The sequence below is a fragment of the Cyrtonyx montezumae genome, unplaced genomic scaffold, assembly GCF_038088225.1.
Source record: "Cyrtonyx montezumae isolate F1298 unplaced genomic scaffold, pur_monq_1.0 scaffold_8, whole genome shotgun sequence".
Classification (NCBI taxonomy): Eukaryota; Metazoa; Chordata; class Aves; order Galliformes; family Odontophoridae; genus Cyrtonyx; species Cyrtonyx montezumae.
The window spans coordinates 20655942-20675296 of record NW_027072089.1 but is presented as its reverse complement, the minus strand read 5'-3'; positions in this window follow the sequence as shown (position 1 = coordinate 20675296).

The window sequence follows — 19355 nt, the reverse complement described above, 5'->3', positions numbered from 1 at the left end:
TTCTCTTCAATCTAATCCTAAACAGTGTTGTGTAAATTACTCATAGATGTTAGTGGCCTTGATTAATTTTTCTCTGTGAATCCCTAGATAGTGATAGTAATAATAGTCTTCCTTAATATAAGTAAGTATAAATAAATGAATAAAAGAGCAGAAACAAAACTTGTGACTTTGATGGTGCCGGAATTCAGCTCAGAGACACCTAGAAATGTCAGGGTTGATTTTGCATTGGTCATGCATCTTCCAGGTGCTACCTGTTTGCAGGATAGGTCACATTGCAGGGGCTTGCATTCATCTCACAAGCTGAATTATCTCCTCCTAATGAAAGCTTAGGGTTTGGAGCACAGTTTGCAGCTGGTTAAATTATTGGATAAGAGCAAAAAGCTGAAGTCACTGAGAAATGGGCCAGTGCCTCTCTGTCTGAATGTGCTCGTGCTTATTTGAAAATATGCCTTTGGCCCATCTGGCTTTGTTTGTTTGTTTCTTTCTTTCTTTCTTGGGTTTTAATTGCTATTGCTGCGCAATTGTTGCTTTTTAAGGATGATGTGGCTTCAGAATTAGTTCATAATGGAAAACTACATGTCAAGCATTTTGTTATGCTTTCAGTTTAATCTACTAAAGATGGCTCATTTAATAAAAACTGTTTTTATTACAAAGGGAGAGGTCTCTATTCCTGATTTTCCCTAGAATTCTACTTTGTTTATTTGCAAAGTCCATTTTCATGATGCTGACTGAATAGTCTCATAAAGTATCACTGTTGGCTTTAAAAAAAAAAAACAAAAATGGCTGTGTTTTTTATTTTAAATAGCATAGATAGGATAGAACTTGGGTTGCACAAAACATGGATATCCTAATTCTGGATAATAAGCCTCAGATTTTCTTGAGACTTGTCTTCTGAAGAACTTCTGTCCTGGCAAGACTGTCAGCTCAAATTCTGCTTGTCCCTGAATCTGGCTGAAGAGGCAGCAGGCCTCCTCTGCAAAGCAATAGCTGAAGGAATGGAAACAGTTCAGTGGAGCAGGCTGCTAAGTGACACAAAGGGTTCTCCACAGCCTCCTGCAAATGCACAAGCTTGCAGAATCAGAATGCATGCACTGCGCATTTCAGGCCCACGGCTTTGGGGCAACTTTCACATGACCATTTTGACAGGTCATGTCAATCCATCTCTGGCACACTCAAACAAGGACTACTGCTGTCTCCAGAGGCTGACCAGACACACTCTTTGCCAAATAAAATGGTCATTGTTGCCAAGTTTTGAGTACATCATACAGCTGTACTACTATTCCCACCCAGGGTCCCCTATTCATAAGCATATGTCGAGCGCCAGCATTAACTGCCTTCTCATCCCATGCCTGAATGGTGGGAGAGCTCATCCCTTACTGCATGGTGGTCTGCAGCTCTTGTCTGGGTTTCTACCAGGGCTTTATTTTTGTTGCCAGAATATTAATTTCCCAGGAAGAAGCTCTTAGCTTCTTGTAAAGCCTTGTAACGTTGTGTAGGTCAGGACAGTACAAGAGTTTCCTCAGTTGAGTAATTAATTTCTGTATTCTGGATTAATCTTTTCTCTTGTTACTCTCATGTCCTTTTTCTAGTATTAGACTTCTGAAAGTGCCTTGTATCAACACAAAGACTTACTAGTTTGCATGTAATTTAACAGTGATGTACCTTCTATCAGTCTATTATATTTACTATTCACCTGGCTCTGTATAGCTTCTGCCATACATTTTTTCTCCTGTTGACCGTCTGATCCTACCACTGAAAGTCTTTCACAACAGGAATCCAGCACTTTCACAGGCATGCAGTTCTTATAGTCTGTATTCACTGTTTGTTTTTCTTCAAATTTAATGTCTTTAAAAAAATAATAAAAGTTTTCAGGAGCATTTGGCTATAGCTATGAGTATTTCTTTTTCTTCATTCTGTGTTTCAAATAAAAAAAAATACTTGACTTGAACTGAATCAAAGCAGAATGTTTGAGTGAAGGCTGGTAAACTAATGGAAGTACTTGCTTATGTCACTGAATCTTCTGATTTTGCGTAATGTTTTAACTCAGGTTAATTTCTTTTCACATTTCATAATATGAGCTGAAAGGTTTCATTAGGAAAACAGCTGTGTGAAATATTACTGCAGTTCTGAAAGCAAACAATTCACGTCAAAATATTTCTGCATTTCAACTTGATTCCTTCCTCAAGACCTCTTGGCCTAAAAACCTTTCACCAAACTCAACCCACAGTCAGAGTCGCTGTGAGTTCCACTGATACTCTATTTTCAGTACATTTCCCACTGATTAATATAGATGTATATCCCATTCCTGTTTCCACCATCTTGTATTTGGTCTCTTCCTGTGAGATTTTTTTTGTCCACATCCACTGGTATTAATTCCCCAGCAGGTGTTAGGAACCTTCTTTCCAGTGCTGAAACCTCACACCGAGCCCATGTTGTTTTCCCACTAAGCATTCAGAATAGTGCTTGTTGTGATTAGTACCGTTTATCGTGTACATTTCCCAGAGTGCTAATCAATACAAATGGAAATCCTCAACAAAAGCACGGCCACAAAGAAGAATAAAAATCAGCTCATACATTTCTTTCGCATAGGAGCAAAGTTGTGTTTTAAGAAGTAGCTAGCTGCTGGGGCAGGAAGTGGTTCTCCATCACCACCAGGGCACTGACAGGCATGTCCTGAACATCATTTTCATTCCTTCTGATGTTGCTTTTCAAAGGGAATACTTCTCTCTGGGCATTGTATTTTATTTACTGTGTCTTAGCTGTCTTCTTTTTAATGCTCATTGGTCCATGCTTACTTAACATAAAATAAAAAATTTTGTTTTGATCTTTTTTTTTTTAGTAAGGTCTGAACTAGAACGGACTGCACTATGTGGTTGCGTTTCGGTGGTTTGCTCTTTTTGTAAACTGCTGATGGGAAAGCAGTTAAGAAAATATTTCTGGAGGCTACAGAACTCCTTTCAAGAGAAGAAGATTCCATTCTTCTTTATAGGAAAAAAGGAAAAAACTAGAAAAAGCAGATAAGAAAGAAAGGATTCTCTTTCTTTCTGAGCCAAACTCATATAGACAAATATTGCAATATGCCTGACATTTTTCAAAGATTTCAGTGATTACAAAAAATAATCTTGCAAAGAGAGTTAGCAGAGTTGGTGTCCTTTCCACATGTACTGATTCCTCTGTTAGAGCTCCCTGCCTGAAGGACAAACCAGCTACATGTTGAGATGCAAGCTCAGTCACCAGCCTCTCATTTCCATATCTGACAGTGACAATACCTTATTTTACTCTCCCTGGTACATTGATAAATAGTTGTGATAAACAGAATTATATTCTGGAGAGTCATTGCCTGACAAAAAACACAGTGTTTTGCTCCCAGACCACTCCCTACTTAAATCCTTTCTCCCCTTTTAATTTATCTGTATCCTCAAGCCTTGAAAACTTAATTAAAATAGCTCAGGTGTACATGTCTACAGGAGGGGATGCAGGATATTTAAAGAAACACTGTTCTGACTTACTGACTGGAAACAGTAAATGACATAAAAATCAAGCTTTTTATTTTTGTCTGTTGCTAGTATGAGTTAACGCCTTTACCTCTGGACACTTAAGAGAAAGTTAATGTTTGACGTTAAATGAGCATCACATCTCTCTTGTCAAAGACTGACAGTTTGAGCTGGGATAGCTGTGTGTGTCTCTGTCCTTTTGGCCAAGTGCCTCAAGACTCTGGGGAGTCCTCCTTGGTATGCTGGACATAGTGGTCACTTTATGGTAGGGGAAGATGCCCACAGTGCTCACCTAGCACAAATTATTATCCATCTGATGGGAGAAAAAAAATCATACTCTTCAGAGCAGGATCCATTAAGGCTCACAAATTGATATTTGAGTCACTGAAATAGAAAAATATCACACTAAATTATAGCTTGACATTCATTTTTTCTCCCTCCCATTAATTTTCTTGTTCCTCAGCACAAGGTCTAGGTAGAATTCAGTCATTCAGTGGGTGCTAGGCAGGAGTGGTGTAGCTGGCCTCACAGTTTCCTGTGGGACTGTCTCCTTTTCAAGACATGTATTCCCTAGATAAGGCTGCCCTTCTTACACAGCACATTGAGTTCTCCTGGTTGCCAAGAAGAACCTTTAGAAAACGTTCCTATGCAGAGTGATGTGTCACACCTCACAAAGATGCTAAAACCATAGCTTTGAGTTTGGGGCATTTCCCAAACTTCATGGGACACCAGGCCAAAAACCATCTTTGAGATTGATATTCATATCTTACAGAAAGGGAAAACAGAATGAGAAGCAAAAATGAATATAATGAAAGAAATCCTGGTGTTGTCCCAAGGTGGTTGCACATTTTCATAGTTAAATCAGTAAAAGCTGTTGCTACTATACCTTGTTTTACTGAAATAGGGAAATGCAAACTCACATACACATAAATGTACAACTTCTTGTATTTTTTTTTGCAGCACTCTGAGATAACTGTAAAAAAATGTAACGAGTAGGAAACTATTCCCAAATCATTCCTTGTTACTCAGTGAGCTCCCTGCAGACTTTCAGCCAAGAAAGAAGCTACGCTTTGCTCTGCCAGCTCAAAGAGTCTAGAGCTTTTGGTGTACTGAAAGATGAGAATTGGCACATTTCTCACCCCTAAAATGCTGTTGCTGCTACTAAATTGGTTACTTGTAAGATTGAAATACAGAGTTTTGACAGGTCTACTTTCTTACATAGCTTTCTGCTTTTCTGGAGCTGGAAGCATAAGCAGACTTAATCTGCATTTGTTACAAAGGAAAGCATTTATTCTTGTCAGAAAAATCAGAGAGAAGGAGACCTGAAGAAATATTAAAGTTATAAAAAGGGTTTGATCAACTGGAATGAGATAAACTCTTCAGCATGATGAGAAATCTGGAAAAACAAGAGACTCAGTCTAAAAACTCGGAAATTAAGAGTGAAGGGGGAATTCAGGCACCGCTATTTCAATCAAAAAGTAATAAGCATGTGGAATAAATTATTGCTAGGTGAAGCTATTGAAGCAAATAACAGGAATGAATTTAAAAGACAGCTAGACATCTTTATGGAGAGAGCAGAAACTTCACATCTTTTTTACTTAAATGCCTTGGGTTCGATCCAGTAAAGAACTTAGGTGTAAAAAGAGGGACTTAGGATGACTTTAACTGCTTAAATCCAGAAATACATTAAGAGGAGGAAAAAACCCACTGGCTACTGTGGATGCTAGAAGCATGCTTGTTACTTAGCCCCCAGAAAACATTCACTGTGAGAGGGGATGCAGACTAACATTCACTGTGAGAGGGGTAGTACCAGTCTGTGCTTTGATACAGAGACTTAATAACACCCTCAGGGGAAGTTCAGGCCTTGGTACTTCTAGCTGGGGGACTGAAGTCTCCCATGTAACAAAAGGGGTGAGTCCCCTATCCTGTAGGGGGTTTATCATGCAGAAGGGCAACTCAGAAATCAGAAGGGAAAAAAAAGGTCAGAGGTTACGTGAGTACATTCTGCTGTCTGGGAAGATTGGGAAGATCCCAAGATCAGGTTGCCCTTTCTCAAGGCTGTTGCTGTAGTTTGTATCACGCTGACTTTTTATTAGTAGTGAATCTCCATGATGGCTACAAAAACATTATTGCTATTTTGAGACGCTTCTACAGTGGCTGATAAAAGACTGCCAGATTGTAGGAAATACTCATTTTTGTATTTGCTGAGCAGTTGGAGCCTTCCAGGGCAGGGAACCACAGGAGGACTGCAAGGTGGTGAGGTTCCCTATCTGGAAGGCATGAGTCAGCTGGGCAATGGGGGCCTCACATCATCAATACATGCTGGGCTCTGACTAACATTTACAAGTGCCAAAGAGAGGCTGCAGCCTCAATATCAGAAACTTCTGGGACACTTAAAGCTGTCTGCAAGATGCCCCTTTGCCTCTTCCCCACTTCCCACCCACCTAAATTACAATCATATGTTATCAGAGTGACTCTGACCCAACTACAAAGAAAAAACATATTATTTTTCCTGGAGGCTGAGTCACGCAGCACTGGGCTGCTGGGATGGATGTTCCTTGGGGTGTTGCCTGTTGGGGAGATGCTGTGTGCTGCCTGTAGGGACTGGGGGCCTGGGGGCCCTATGATGGGGAAGATGGGTTGGCCGTGGCTTAGAAGTAGGCCTGGATATGGGAAAGAAAATGTTTAGGTTGTTGAGAAACAAAGTGACTGGTCTTGCAAAGCAGGTGGGAAAGCATTTCTGCCGAACTCCAAACACTATTTAATTTTAAAGTAAGAAGAAACTTGGAATTTAGAGGAACAGAGAGAAATGATTATTTGTTATTCTCCTATATCCGCATTTCTGTTGAAGCACAGCAAGTGGTTGTTCATGTGAGGGTCATCGGTTAAGTAGAGAACCATGAGACAAAGCTGTTCCTATCTAATCCTGGCTCTCAGGATGGTTCAGCTTTGACCTTGAACACATCACTTAACCTCAAAGGGATCACTTGCAGATTCATTAGCTGGTCCTGGAGGAGTTCTTTGAAGATGAAAAGGCTTTATAAGTGGCAAATAATATTATGTGTTCTGGGACCTGGAAATATTCAATGTTTGTGTATATAATCATTTTTACAGAGGATTTTCTACATAAAAGAAACCGTAAATTTTGCTGGAAATTGCAGGATTGCAGATAAGAACTGTTTTCCAACTGAAAGAATTTTTCTTTCAAATCTTTCACTTTCTTCACATAAAGCCTTTACAACACAGTCCAGGGACAACCACTTTGCTCAGCTGCTTGTCTCTGAGTGTGTTTTAGTGGGACTGGTTACACAATATTAACAGTGGGAGAGCAAGCATGGCCCTAATGGGGACAGAGCTCCTGAGCTCCACAGCGTGACCTTGTCCCAGCCGCGGGTTGGATGGGCTGTGCTGTCCCCACTGTGTGAGGTGTGGAGATGCTGTGTAAGAGGAAGGACAATCTGCAGTCAGTAAAGATTGCTATTGACAACAGCAGCATGAAGCTTGTGCACTGATGAAAGGGAGTAACTATCCCTAAGGGACTGGCTGTTTGGGGTGTCCCAGTCCTGCAGAGAGCTGCCAGGTGTGTGGTATTGAACATCTAGCTGAGCCCACGCCACGCTAACAAAAATGATTGCAGTGCTATTGGAGGCAGAACTTCTTCATTCAGATTTTAAAGATCTGTCAGAGACAAGCCTGCTTCTTGACCATGCTGTTATTGAATTTATATTAGTGTTGATACAGCATGCATGACAGACACAGGCTGTGGATGCCCAATGGACACGAGCTTGTAGCTGACAAAGCAATCAAATTCAAGCATGTTATCCCCTTAATCTGGGAGAAATTGCCTGCCTCAAATCCTATAGTCTCCATTTAATCAAATTGCTTATTGAAATCAATGAAGATTCTCACTGAGTCACCAATGCCTTTATTGTAATGTTGCCTCTGCAGTGGTCTTCTGCATTTGTATATGTGAAACAGAGAAAGCAACAGTGTGAAGATGTACACTGCTTTGGAAATCACCAAGGTACATATAAGCAATAAATGCAACTGAGGATGTATGTTCTGAAGGTGGGGGCACTGAACATTGGTTGTTAAGACTTCCTTACTTTTTTGCTTGGCTCACAGTATTTGCTATAAGCCCCAGAGAGCTTACTTTGGGATCACATGGAAGTGCAAAGCTGTCATCAGGATAAAATAGAGATCCTTAAACTCATGAAGCAGGTCAGAATTGCCAGATTACCAAGATTTAGCAAGATACCTTTTCCTCTGGAGTATCCACAGTGACCTGAATGTCTCCTGATGGAAAACCCTGCAAGGGGGGAAACCACTGGTGTAAGACAATACCCTTCCACTTGTCCATGTGCTTGATTTCAGAACTAGACACTCCATGGCAGCAAGGAAATAGGTTTAAGCCTATATTTCAACATGAGGAAATCTCCAGCAGATCAGAATGATTGTTGAATGCTCCTGTCTGAGTCTTAAGCAAACCTAAATTGCTGGACAAAATGGAAACAACATCTGGAAACTCCTCTTCCTGAATTTCTGCTATTCTGTCACATTTTCTTACTGCTCAGCACCAGGGATAACATCCCAATGCAAAGGTGTCTTCTACTCCCAGTGCTATCTGGAAGTAAATGAGCTTGTTTCACAATAGACAAAATTACTGGCGCAGTGTAAGAATTTGGGCTCTGCATATCCTTTTACCCATTCCCACTTCCCAGATCCTGAAAGCACAGTGCTGTGGGATACTCTGAGCAGACCCCTGCATTGCATTTGCACAGCACCCACCAGTGTGGGGCTCTGACTCTGATTAAAAACACAGACATTTAAGACAGCACTGTGGTTGTCTCAGATCACCATTACACAAATGAGAATTAGTGGGAGATCATATTGTGCCCAGCAGGATCTAGGAGTAATCCAGCATCTGGCACAAGCAAGCATTAATTACCTGATCTGGTTGGAGAGAGAACCAAAGCATGGAGAACATTTAATTACCTGCGCTATCTTTAGCATGGCCTAAGTATTTTTGTACTTCCTATTACCTCTGTAGCATAGATTTCATTTTTCCATGTAGAAAGATTTCAGTTGTACAAAGCGCTCAATTAGAACTTTAATTTCCATTAACAAAAATACCACAGGCAAATCACTGAGTTGCCCTTAATTTTCCAAACAATCCTTTCAAACTTTCTGCTTGATGCTCCCAGTTCTTGTCCCATTAACAAGGTCTGTGGGGATCCTGAACATTAGACTTATGAGGGCTGCTCTCTGCAGCTTTATTTAAAGGAGAGAAACCTGGACCCTGTGCCAGGCCAGCCTTCCCTCAGCTTCTCCCTCCAATATCTGTCCTACAGACAGCCTGGAGGACAGCCAGACTACTGGTTGGAGAGGTCTGCTCTATAGGAACTGATTTTGGCAGTCGGACACTAGACATGTTGCAGTGAAGTCTGTGTTATAGCAAATCAGGTCTAAAAGGAAATCATATTGCCTCAGACACCGGACAAAGGTGGGATTGTGTGAATCTCTTCCAGCCCTGAGGCCCTCATCTCTCACAGCAGTGTAAAGGATGCTTCCCGCTGCTCCCTCTAGTCAACATCCACAGTAAAAGCCAAAAGATGACAACCCACTCCCAAGGTGATGCTGCAGTTCTCTTTTTGTCTCTGAAATTATTGTGTGAATGAGGAGAAAAAATAGAGGGCAACCATCAGTTTCCTATTCAGAAGAAAAGAAGCCCCTGTTTTTCTTTCCTTGATTTTCACAGTGGTTCCCAACCTCAGCATGGTGGAATCAGGACCATAAGTCTCCCTGTGCCATTTCTCGGGGTGGAATCAAAAGGGCTCACTGTCTCCACCCAGACCCACACAAAGGCTCTGCCTCCATGAATAGTTAGGGTGGGATGAGTGAAATTGGGTTTGGTGAAGGCAGAGAAGTGAGATGGGAAAGGACAGGTGTTGGTGAGACAGAGAACTGGGGGACAGCTGAGTGAGTTGGGGCCGGGGGACAGAGAATGGGGCAGGAAGGACCCTGGAGACTGTCAGAGATTTGAGCATGTGTGTGCATTTGGAGGTTGTGACTATAAGCTGGATGATTTGGTTAGAGGATCCAGCATCAACTGGCATATTTTTAAAATAGAAAACTGTGCCTCGACTACACAGATGTTGGCTTTTTTCAGCAGATCTGAAATTTAGATTTCACAAAGCTGTGCTCATTCTCCTAATCCTTGACATTTCCCCCCATCTTCCCTCCAGCTCTTGCACTGTAGCTAAAGTCACTCTAGAAATCTGTGGTTGTTCTGGACATACATTCAATGTCCCCTTCCCTTGGCCATTTATAGAGCTACAGCAGGAGCAGAAACCTCCTCATAACACATCACCACATTCCTGTAGAAGAGGGAGGAACCCGTCTCATGTCTGTCCACACAGCATCATGCAGCACCGTGCACAGAAACCTGGACAGCACTGAGCCATCTTGCAGAGATTCCTGAAGCAAAGATTCCCTCTGATCAATGTCTTTGCCTTGGTTTCAAGCACCCTACCTCTCTACATAGCTGGTTAGCCTAGGGAGAGGCTTATCTATAACACCAGTATCTCTGCACAGCGCAGGCATTTTATCCTGTACTGTCACTGCATACAACAGGGTGATCTCAAACTGCAGAAGCTAACAGCACTGCATTACCATAGGTGCCCATTTCCAGGTGCCAGTAAGTTCACAGCATCACTGGAGATGACGACAGAGGTTATGTGCAGCACATGAACACGTGTGATGGGCTCAGCGAGGTTGCTAAACAGGGTGAGCAGCCCCAATAGGGAAGTTTAAAGGAAGGTGGTTGAAAAAGAAAACATACCTTTGTGAATACAAGGCATGTGTGGGTCAGGTCATGGAAACATGAAAAGCAGTGAATCCTGCCTAAAGCTCTAAGGTATTATCCTGAAACCTTACATTATGCTATTGCAAGCCTCTTGGCACTGCTCAGAGAACAGTAGGCATCAATCTGCCTGGGAATGAAATTATAAATAAGCAGATAACCAGTGCATGAATAAAACAAAGTGAAAGCAATCTGCATATCACAGGAATCTGTGACAACTGACACTCTTTCCGATGGATGATTGAAAATGGGAAAAAGAAAAATGAAAGGTGAAACTGAAGTTCAAATGAATGAGTCAACTGGTGGAAAAAGAGAAGAAAAAAAGAAGCCAGAAGAAGTTTGAAATAATGAGACATCAGGCAAGCTGAAGAGCTGACTGTAGCAGGATAAAACATTTCCTTGATGCAGTATCACTGCCTATCCAGGATTTGCATCAGGGACTGCGTGGTCCTCTTATTTAATTACATGCTGATACACCATCATGAGACCTCATGGGAAATCTTGCAAGGCCTTGTGAAAAATACTAAATTAGTATTTGCCTTCACTATAAATATACTCTAAAGAAAAAACATTTCATGTGTTCAAAGAAGCCAAGTTTGAAAAGGAATGCTCCAGCATCCATAAAAACATCCATCATTGAAAAGAAGTTGCAAATGATCATATCATTTTTAGATGGAGTATGCGGTACAGAAGGGGTTATGTGCACAATTTCATATGTAGATACAACCACGACACTGCACACGGAGTCTGATTGAAATGCAGCTGCAGTTCCTCAACTATTTTAAATATGAGCTGCCATCCAGAGAAATGAGTGATGTTGTCTGGTGAGGACCAGATAGAGTCAGGACCAGCAAGACAACTGATTTCATCTCCTTCCCTACCCATGCTAGGGCTTGCACAGCCAGAGCTCATCTAGCTCAGAGGACATCTTATTCTCACATATCTTTAGAGAGGAATCAGTTCTCATAGCTGATTCTCTGTATGAGGGCAAGGCAAGGGAAGGCAAGGCAGGATGATGTGGCAGGAATCACTCAAATCTATGCAGTTTCAGAGCTGCAGGCAATCATGTTTAAGTTCAGCACTTTGTCCCAAGGAGACTACCCCAGCCTCACAAAGCCCTCACCTCAATAGAAGTAAAATAGCAAGACACAGAGGGATGTGCACACTCTGCCATGATGTTACTGGTGAAGCCCATGTCTATCACAGAAAGGACAGATGTAATTTACCATTAGATGCTTCTCTTCAATTTCTTTGTTTCTGGGGAGCTTAATATTGGACAAATCTCTGAACACTTGAACATTTATTTAACTAAATGTACGGTCCTTTCAGGCTTTGCTCATCAATGGGACTATCAAGTTCACCTATCCTCACCAGACCAAATGCATGAAACAAATAGAAATTCTGGTGAACTTCTGGCCAGTTTTTGCTAGGAAGGCAGTCAAATTTTTTCACTGGGTGATCAATGAGCCAAACCAACAATGTGTTTTTTTCTGATGTATTATATGACTTCATAAATGCATTCTTTTTCCTTTTTTTATTGGACTTGCTTGCCAACTGAGAAGGAATAAACAGGAAAAAATTAGACTGCTAAATGTCAGTGAGCGTGGAAAATAAATGATAAATATTTTTTAAGACAGAAAAGAAAGGAGCAGACACTGAACACTTTATTAAAGTTGTTTCATATTCTAGCATTGAGGCTTTTTTATCTAGCCTGCCATTTTCGTTGTACTTCACAGGCTCTTGTGTTGCTTCTTCTCATGCTGTAGTTATGAAGGATATTTAGTCAGACTTCCTGAAGACAGTGATAACAATCTCTAGTTGTTGGAGAAGCTGTACCTCATGAGGAATGAGTTCCTTATTGGCCCCCCTACACTACGTAGCCCTCGCATTGCATTCAGTAGTAATAAGTAGAGAGGTCTCCCAAGAAGAGAGCTGGGATAAAGTCTGGAAGAAAGCTGAGTGTTTCCTCTCTCTGCATTTACAGTAAAAACACATATATTTTCTCCAGGATTTAGTCATCTTCAAAATAGAGTGTTGCCCCGTATCTCACATTTTCCTATAAGTTGGAGAGGTTATATCAGAAATCTAGGATGATTGCTGTGTTTGGTAGAAGTACTGTCCTGCAGCAGCTCAGTAACTCAATGAAATGTAAATAGGGTGTTTTTATTAATAGCATGCATGCTGCCTTTGTATTACAAATCACTGCATTGAGACCGACTGTCCTGATTTGGAATTCTGCAGGCAGCAGTCTCAGCTGCAAGTCCAGAATAACTGATGGGACAGAGAAAACATCTTTCCCTTAAATCATCTTAATATCTACACACTTCTTGAGTTAATGCTGAGGCACATCTTAGAGAAAACTCAGGGCTTCTCTAAATTCCACTCAGTTTTGTATGCTCCCAGAGGTCATGCCAGGCTGAGGATCTGTGAGGCATGGGGACATTCAGGTCATGCCTCTTCTTGGTAGTGTGGGAATTAGGAAGGGCACAGTTCAGAACTCCCGAACTTCATACAGCACCTGGAAGTCACTCTGCCATGGCTTTGCTTTCAACATGCAAGTCTTGTGTCATCTTTTATAGGATGGAGGGCAGCACAAGGAAGGCAGATGGGTCCTGGCATCTGTCCTCCAAGAATTACAGTAGTTTTCTTTCTCTGTCATGAGAAGCTTGATCAGGTACATCCAGAGGTATTGACCATTGTCACATCCAGATCTCAGGACAGGGCAGTTGGACAGCAGGACACCACTGCTGGGGAAGAGATGTCTTTGTGAAGAGGACCAGGTTGATCACAGTGCGTACCACACTTCAACCCCTCCTTACATCTGCTTCCTCATGCACAAGTGTCAGCGGAGCCCTCAACATGTGACGTAGTACATCCCAGAGATACACACCTGAGATGGATGTAACACACCAAAAATGCAGACTCAACAACAAAGGAGTCAGATTAAAAGTACATTCATGTGATATCTTCTGTGGATCTCACAAGTGTTTTCTTGGCTGTGAGTGTAAGGAAACATCTGGGAGGTAAGGTGGTATTCAGGGACATTTCTCCAGCCCTGAAAAAAGATATCAGATAAAAATTTTTGTAGTCTTTTCAAATGGTCACTTGTACTTCTTTCCTGCACTTTGCCTTTGAAATGAATATTCCTGATACAGTTCTCATTGCCATGGTGTTTGTATTCACTTATGGCTTTGCCATCTGCAAACAATTTTGCCATCCAAAGCTTTCCACACCTTTTTGCCACACGTATTCTCATTATATAAGCAGTAAATTGCTGTATCCTTTTGAGGCCCTGACCTGTTATTAATAGTTTTGTTTTATAAGTGCAATTTAAAAATCAGGACATTCCTTGTGCACTTACTCACCACACAGGCTCCCAGCCCTCAGATCTTTACTCAGGAGAAACGCCAGTGTGCTTGGAAGTGTCATTCTCTTTACTGAAACATATAGACTGATCTTTCCATATTTTCCCTTTGAGAGGGATTTGCTTTGAAATCCTTGATATGTATTATGAAAGGACTGGAATCTTCTATACAGTTTTGAAGCTGTAAGTGCAAGTAGTATATTTGATAAATAGGAAAAAAAACCCAATCTATTTATTCTCAATTCAAGTGGAAAAGTAAATATAGAATATTAGAATTTTAGATCTCATTGTAAGCCTATTTTTTTAGAGAAGGAAAACTAAGAAGCTGACAAGGAAATTTCGAGGGCAGTAAGTCATTGTAAATTGTCTGTATGAGCATTAGTGCTGCTGACAGAGTGCCACGTGTATATCCTTTTTTCATGCCATGTGTCTTATCGGGACTGCACCCTCCCTGCTCTGTGCATGCTAGAGGTTAACCAGGAAAGGCAAAAATCTATTTCAGCTAATTGAAAAAGAAGCATGATGATTAATGACCAATGACATCCATTAAAAGAGAGAATACACTGCTGAATAATTAAATTAAGAGTATCCATAATGCCATTTACTATAAAAAATACTGAACAAATTCAGCACTGAAAAATTGCTTTGGCAGGTGGCTTAACTACTTTTTTACTAATACATACTGCAGAGATATTATACTCTAGAAAAATTGCTATCAAACATAGCAATACACACACAGTGTGAATTTCACTCCCACCCAGAAGACCTCCCAAAGGCCAGTGAGTCATTTAAACCTATGAGTGAAATCTTATCCCCATTGCAGTAATAGGAATTTTAACACTGACTTCAATGGAAACATGCTTTCTCCCACATATTTTGAGAGGTAATTGAGCCCAACATGATGGATAGACCATCTGTACAGTTGTGAATCTTAGCCACAGAAAACATTCAAGTCTAATAGGAGAGGAAGATGTAGGACCCCTTTGAAGCAGGCTCCAAAGGGCTGGTATTTCACTGTCACAGGTAATAAGAGAGAACTTCTGATATCTAGAAAAAAATATATATCTAAAATAAAGTTGAAAAATACTCCATTCTTCCTAGAAAGTTTCAAAACACTGCTGGAAAAGAGCTTGACTCTATCTAGTGAAGTTTTAAGACGTGTACATGTGTTTGCATAGCTCCACATGAACGACTGCAGAACTCTCACAAGTAAATCCTGTATCTGGCAAATAACTCCCATTTTTTATAATTCCAAATTAGCAGATGATTCTTTAATTAATAAAACTGATACCGCAGAATACCAAAATTAAGATATTTGTATTTTCCTTTTGTCTTGTGCATTCCTTAATTCTATCTTCTTGAATATATGCAAAGTATTTAAACATTTAATTTGAGTTATTACAGTACCCTCCTCTTGTGAGGTACTTATATTTCTATAAGTATTAATTTGGAACGGAATTTGGCTTGTTTCCATTTTAGGGAGGAACATGTAATACTGCTATATTATTCTTCAGCCATGTTAAATATTAATCCAACTAGCAGATCGTTTATGTTACCCCAAAATAGAGCTTCCTGATGGGAGCTATTACACTTTCTTCTGACAGCATGTTTTTTTCTGACTTCCTCTAGTAAGGAAGAAAATTCCATGTGATCATATTTTTTTCAAAAAATGCCCATACCCATAAACATTTCTTCTTCCTTGCCTTGCTGTAATTTGGTCCAACTGGAACAATTATTGAGCTACTGAATAATACTGTTCCTTTTTTTTTTTTTTTCTATTGATGCCCCAGTTCTGAAGACATTCAAGGATAGGCTGGATGGGGTTCTAAGAAACCTGATCTAGCTGTAGGTGTTTATTGTGTTCTAGCTGTTCATTGCAGGGTAGTTGGTCCAAGTGATCTTTAATGGCCCCTTCCAACTCAATTCTGTGATTCTATGACTCTGTGATTCTATGGTTCTATTCATGCAGACAAGCTGGTTGCAGTTAGTAGGAAAAGACAAGTCTGGTTCTCATTCACCTCAGGACCCTTGGTGCCACTGTGTTGAGATAAGGAGCTCTTGACTCTAGTCCAAGCTGCCTCTGGAGAAGGCACCTCCAGAGCAGAGCCACAGCTTTATTATCTTGCTTGGCAGTCAGAGAATATCTGCTGGGGAATGTGTCTGCAGAAGACTAAGGCTGAAAAAGTCAACAAGAGTGAATCACTAACTTCTGATATTGCATTAGGAAGTCTTATGGCATGATAGGGCAGGGACAGATGGACCCACAGGTCCCTACAAACCTCAGCCATCCTGAGATTCTGTGATATTGTGATTAAAATGTGTGTGCTTTTCTTCCTGGCTTGTGTACAGATGGCTGCTGTAACACTGGCACTGCCATGGCCAATATTAAGCATGGGGCTCAGTGTTTCCTTCATCCTCTTCTGCTACCCAATGCACCATTCAGGAAGTCACAGCTACACACAGCTCTAAACATTTCCTTCCTCACAGCTTCTGCCTTGCACATGACCTAGGAAAAACAAAATAAAATCACCATAATCTCCATCCTTCAATAATAATCTCTGCCTCCTGGCAGGGGCCAACCTATCCCACTGCAGAAGGTGGTTACAAGATGTTTAGTAGCTGTAAAGTGTATAGTATTAGACAAATATAGTACCCTGTTGTTTTGCAACCCTTTTTTTTTGTAAATTAAGTCTGAATTATGTCAATTTCAGTGTATTTTTCTGTAAATATGCCATGTTAGTATATGTAGCTAGCAATTTAGAGAGTGGAGAAAATATTTAGCAGCGCAGGGAAGCACGCACATAATTGACACCTGTTTTATATAAACCTCACGCTTTGTATATCGGCAAAGTTACAAGGGAGGCATTTGTGGGGATCTTTGTTTTTGTTACATAAATGCTCTTGACAGCAGAAAAACCTGCCTTGATAGGCTGGTTTGGAAATATTTTTAAATATCCTGCAGGCGTATAAATTTTGGAAACTCCACAGCAAATAGTAGCTTCCGTATTAAGCAGACAGGAATCGCTCTGTTTAAAATACACAAGGGTTGCAGTACAAATCAGTCTGTGTCAGGAAGGCAGAGTTAAGCTGATGGTAAATCATCCTTCTCAGCTTCAGTCACAGTTGCTCAACACAAAGCACAGCACAACCCCCCCATTACGTCAAGGACAGCGGCCCAACAATGGGTTTCTCCTCTGTGTTACTTTCTACCATTAATGTTTGTCCCACAGCTTCTAAGCTATATAAGCAGACATTTCTGTATTTATGTCTGTAGGCTTTATCCTAATATTTAAGCGGAAACAATATCTGGCAGTAATATGCGTGGAGGTATGTCCTAATAAGATGGTCTGTTTTGTTACTTCTTTCAGCAGCCAGTTCAGCCTCTTTGAATTTCTGGTAAACAGATGCTTGAGTACACCATCTAGCTGCCGTGGCTGTAATCCTACTGTAAATATTGTTTTCTCACAGGAAAATATTGCTGGGTTCTGAGTCGCTACTAAGATTTTCCTTGGCAGTAAATGCATCATCTGAATTACAATCGGATGTCATTATATCATCTGTAACATCTGTAGTCAGGATATACTTGGCATGTCAAGGTTGGGGGGAAGGAGAATGCATCTTCAGGAACCCAGCAGTGCTTTGGAGGAGGGTCACAGGGGAATGAGGTTGCCTCCCAACACAATGCTGCTTTCAAATGCTGGCTGGGCGGTGGGGACTGGCCCCTGGAAACTATTTAGAAACAACAACACAAAACATCACTGTTTTGGGGAAACTTAGGACAGTCAACTGTAATTGCAGGAGCACAAGTAACAAATAGTAAGGGTAATGCTATGAGAAAGGTAACAATGGCCTCAGGTGGGGCTTCAGAGACCACTCAGGACAGAAATGGAATCACTTCTGCAAGAGGGTGACCGTTCCAGAAGATGCTGTGCCTATATTAGATAAGTCCCAGCTGATTCATATTCTGGTCTCCTGCTTCTGCAACATCCAGGTACTCCCAGCCTATGGCTGAATCAGAGGATGTAGTGAGGAGCCTGGTCCCGCTCCTCTGGATTTATTGCTGCAGCAGGATTTCTTCCTTCTGCTGCTGGAGATAAGATTTTATTTTTGCTTCAGGCTCTTCAATCATAAGGCTGGCTTTGTGCTCATCATTCTGTGTCATTAATGACTGTTGCTTTCTCTGTTCCAATAAACAAGAGAAAGAGAGTGACTTGTAAGCCCAACCCTGTCCCTGTGACCATCCCAAGTTGGTGTCTGCCATTAAGGTATATCGAGCTTCTCTCTTCAATAGACAAAAACAATTACTGTAATGTTTCCTTCATTTTCCTGATGCCTCCAATATATATTTTATAAGGCTCACTTTGTTTCTGACCACTGTTAGAAAAACAGAATAGCAGAGCATGTGCAGAGAAGGGGAGGAGGAATTTATTGTCAAAGAGTGAAGATGAGAGACTCTCCCAGACCATTGGCTATGCTGCTGTCAAGAAAAAATCTGACGTATTGCAGATTCTTTTCAGGAATTCTTCTATAATCCTCAGGGTAGGATATCCCTGTAAGTAGCCTGAGTCACCTGATCCACTGATGGCATGCTCTCAGTTTTCCAGACATATCAGAATAAAAAACATATATCTTTTTCTTCTGAGAATTTTTTTCCTTAGCATGCTGCTTGGAAGACATGGGCTTCCAATGATCAGACAGCCCTCAAAACATATGTATAGAGGAGCAAGAGTGATACAGCATGAAGCAGGCTTTGACTTAAGGGCAGGGGAGGAATGAGGATGTTCCTTTCCATTAAACATGTTTTTCAAGGAATATTTAATGATCTTCTGCTGAGTAAGACAGCTTAATCATTTCTGATGCTTGTTAACAGCAGTGGAAGTGGATCAGTGGAGAATAATGCTTTCTCAAAGGTGCTCAGGTAAAAAGTAGGAAAAGAAACAGCGATATTACCGTGCTTTGGAAACAATTTTAGCTGCAGGAAAAAACAAAAGCAAATGTTTCATTAATGAAAAATTAACTTAGAGTCTTTTGTCACCCATTTTCTTTCAGTGAATTGAGGCTCAGTTCCACACCAGACACGAAACTCTGAGGACCTCAGCTGCTCACTTTACCTGCATACAACAGGCCCCATCTCCCATTGTGCAGATGCTCAGTGTTCTGCCCTACTTAGCAAATGAGAGCTGGAGCAAAAGTCCCAAGCAATTAAAGAATTATATGAGCGGAAGACTGTAAGCCTGGGAAGGGTTCTGAAGTGATTTCTCCCCAAACCAGAAGTACGTTTACCTATATTACAAAGCCAATAAGTTGAAAAAGAAAAAAGTTTTCACACTGGGGTCACCATATGTTTGATTGTTAAGTGTTGAGGGTGGCTTAACATCAATACAACTGTTGTTCTATAGTTGAAATATATTTTTAAGAGTAGCTAGAGTAATGTATGGGATGATCTGGTATATTTTTCTTATCATGAATTCATATAACTGAATTAAATTTGGATTTATATTTGATATGTGTATATATATTTAAAACAATTGTAATCACAAGAATCCAGTTATTTCACAACTATAATCTCTAGTAAACACAATATTTCTGGTAATAGGATTTAATTTTCTGAAATGCAGTGAACATCTTCCAGCAT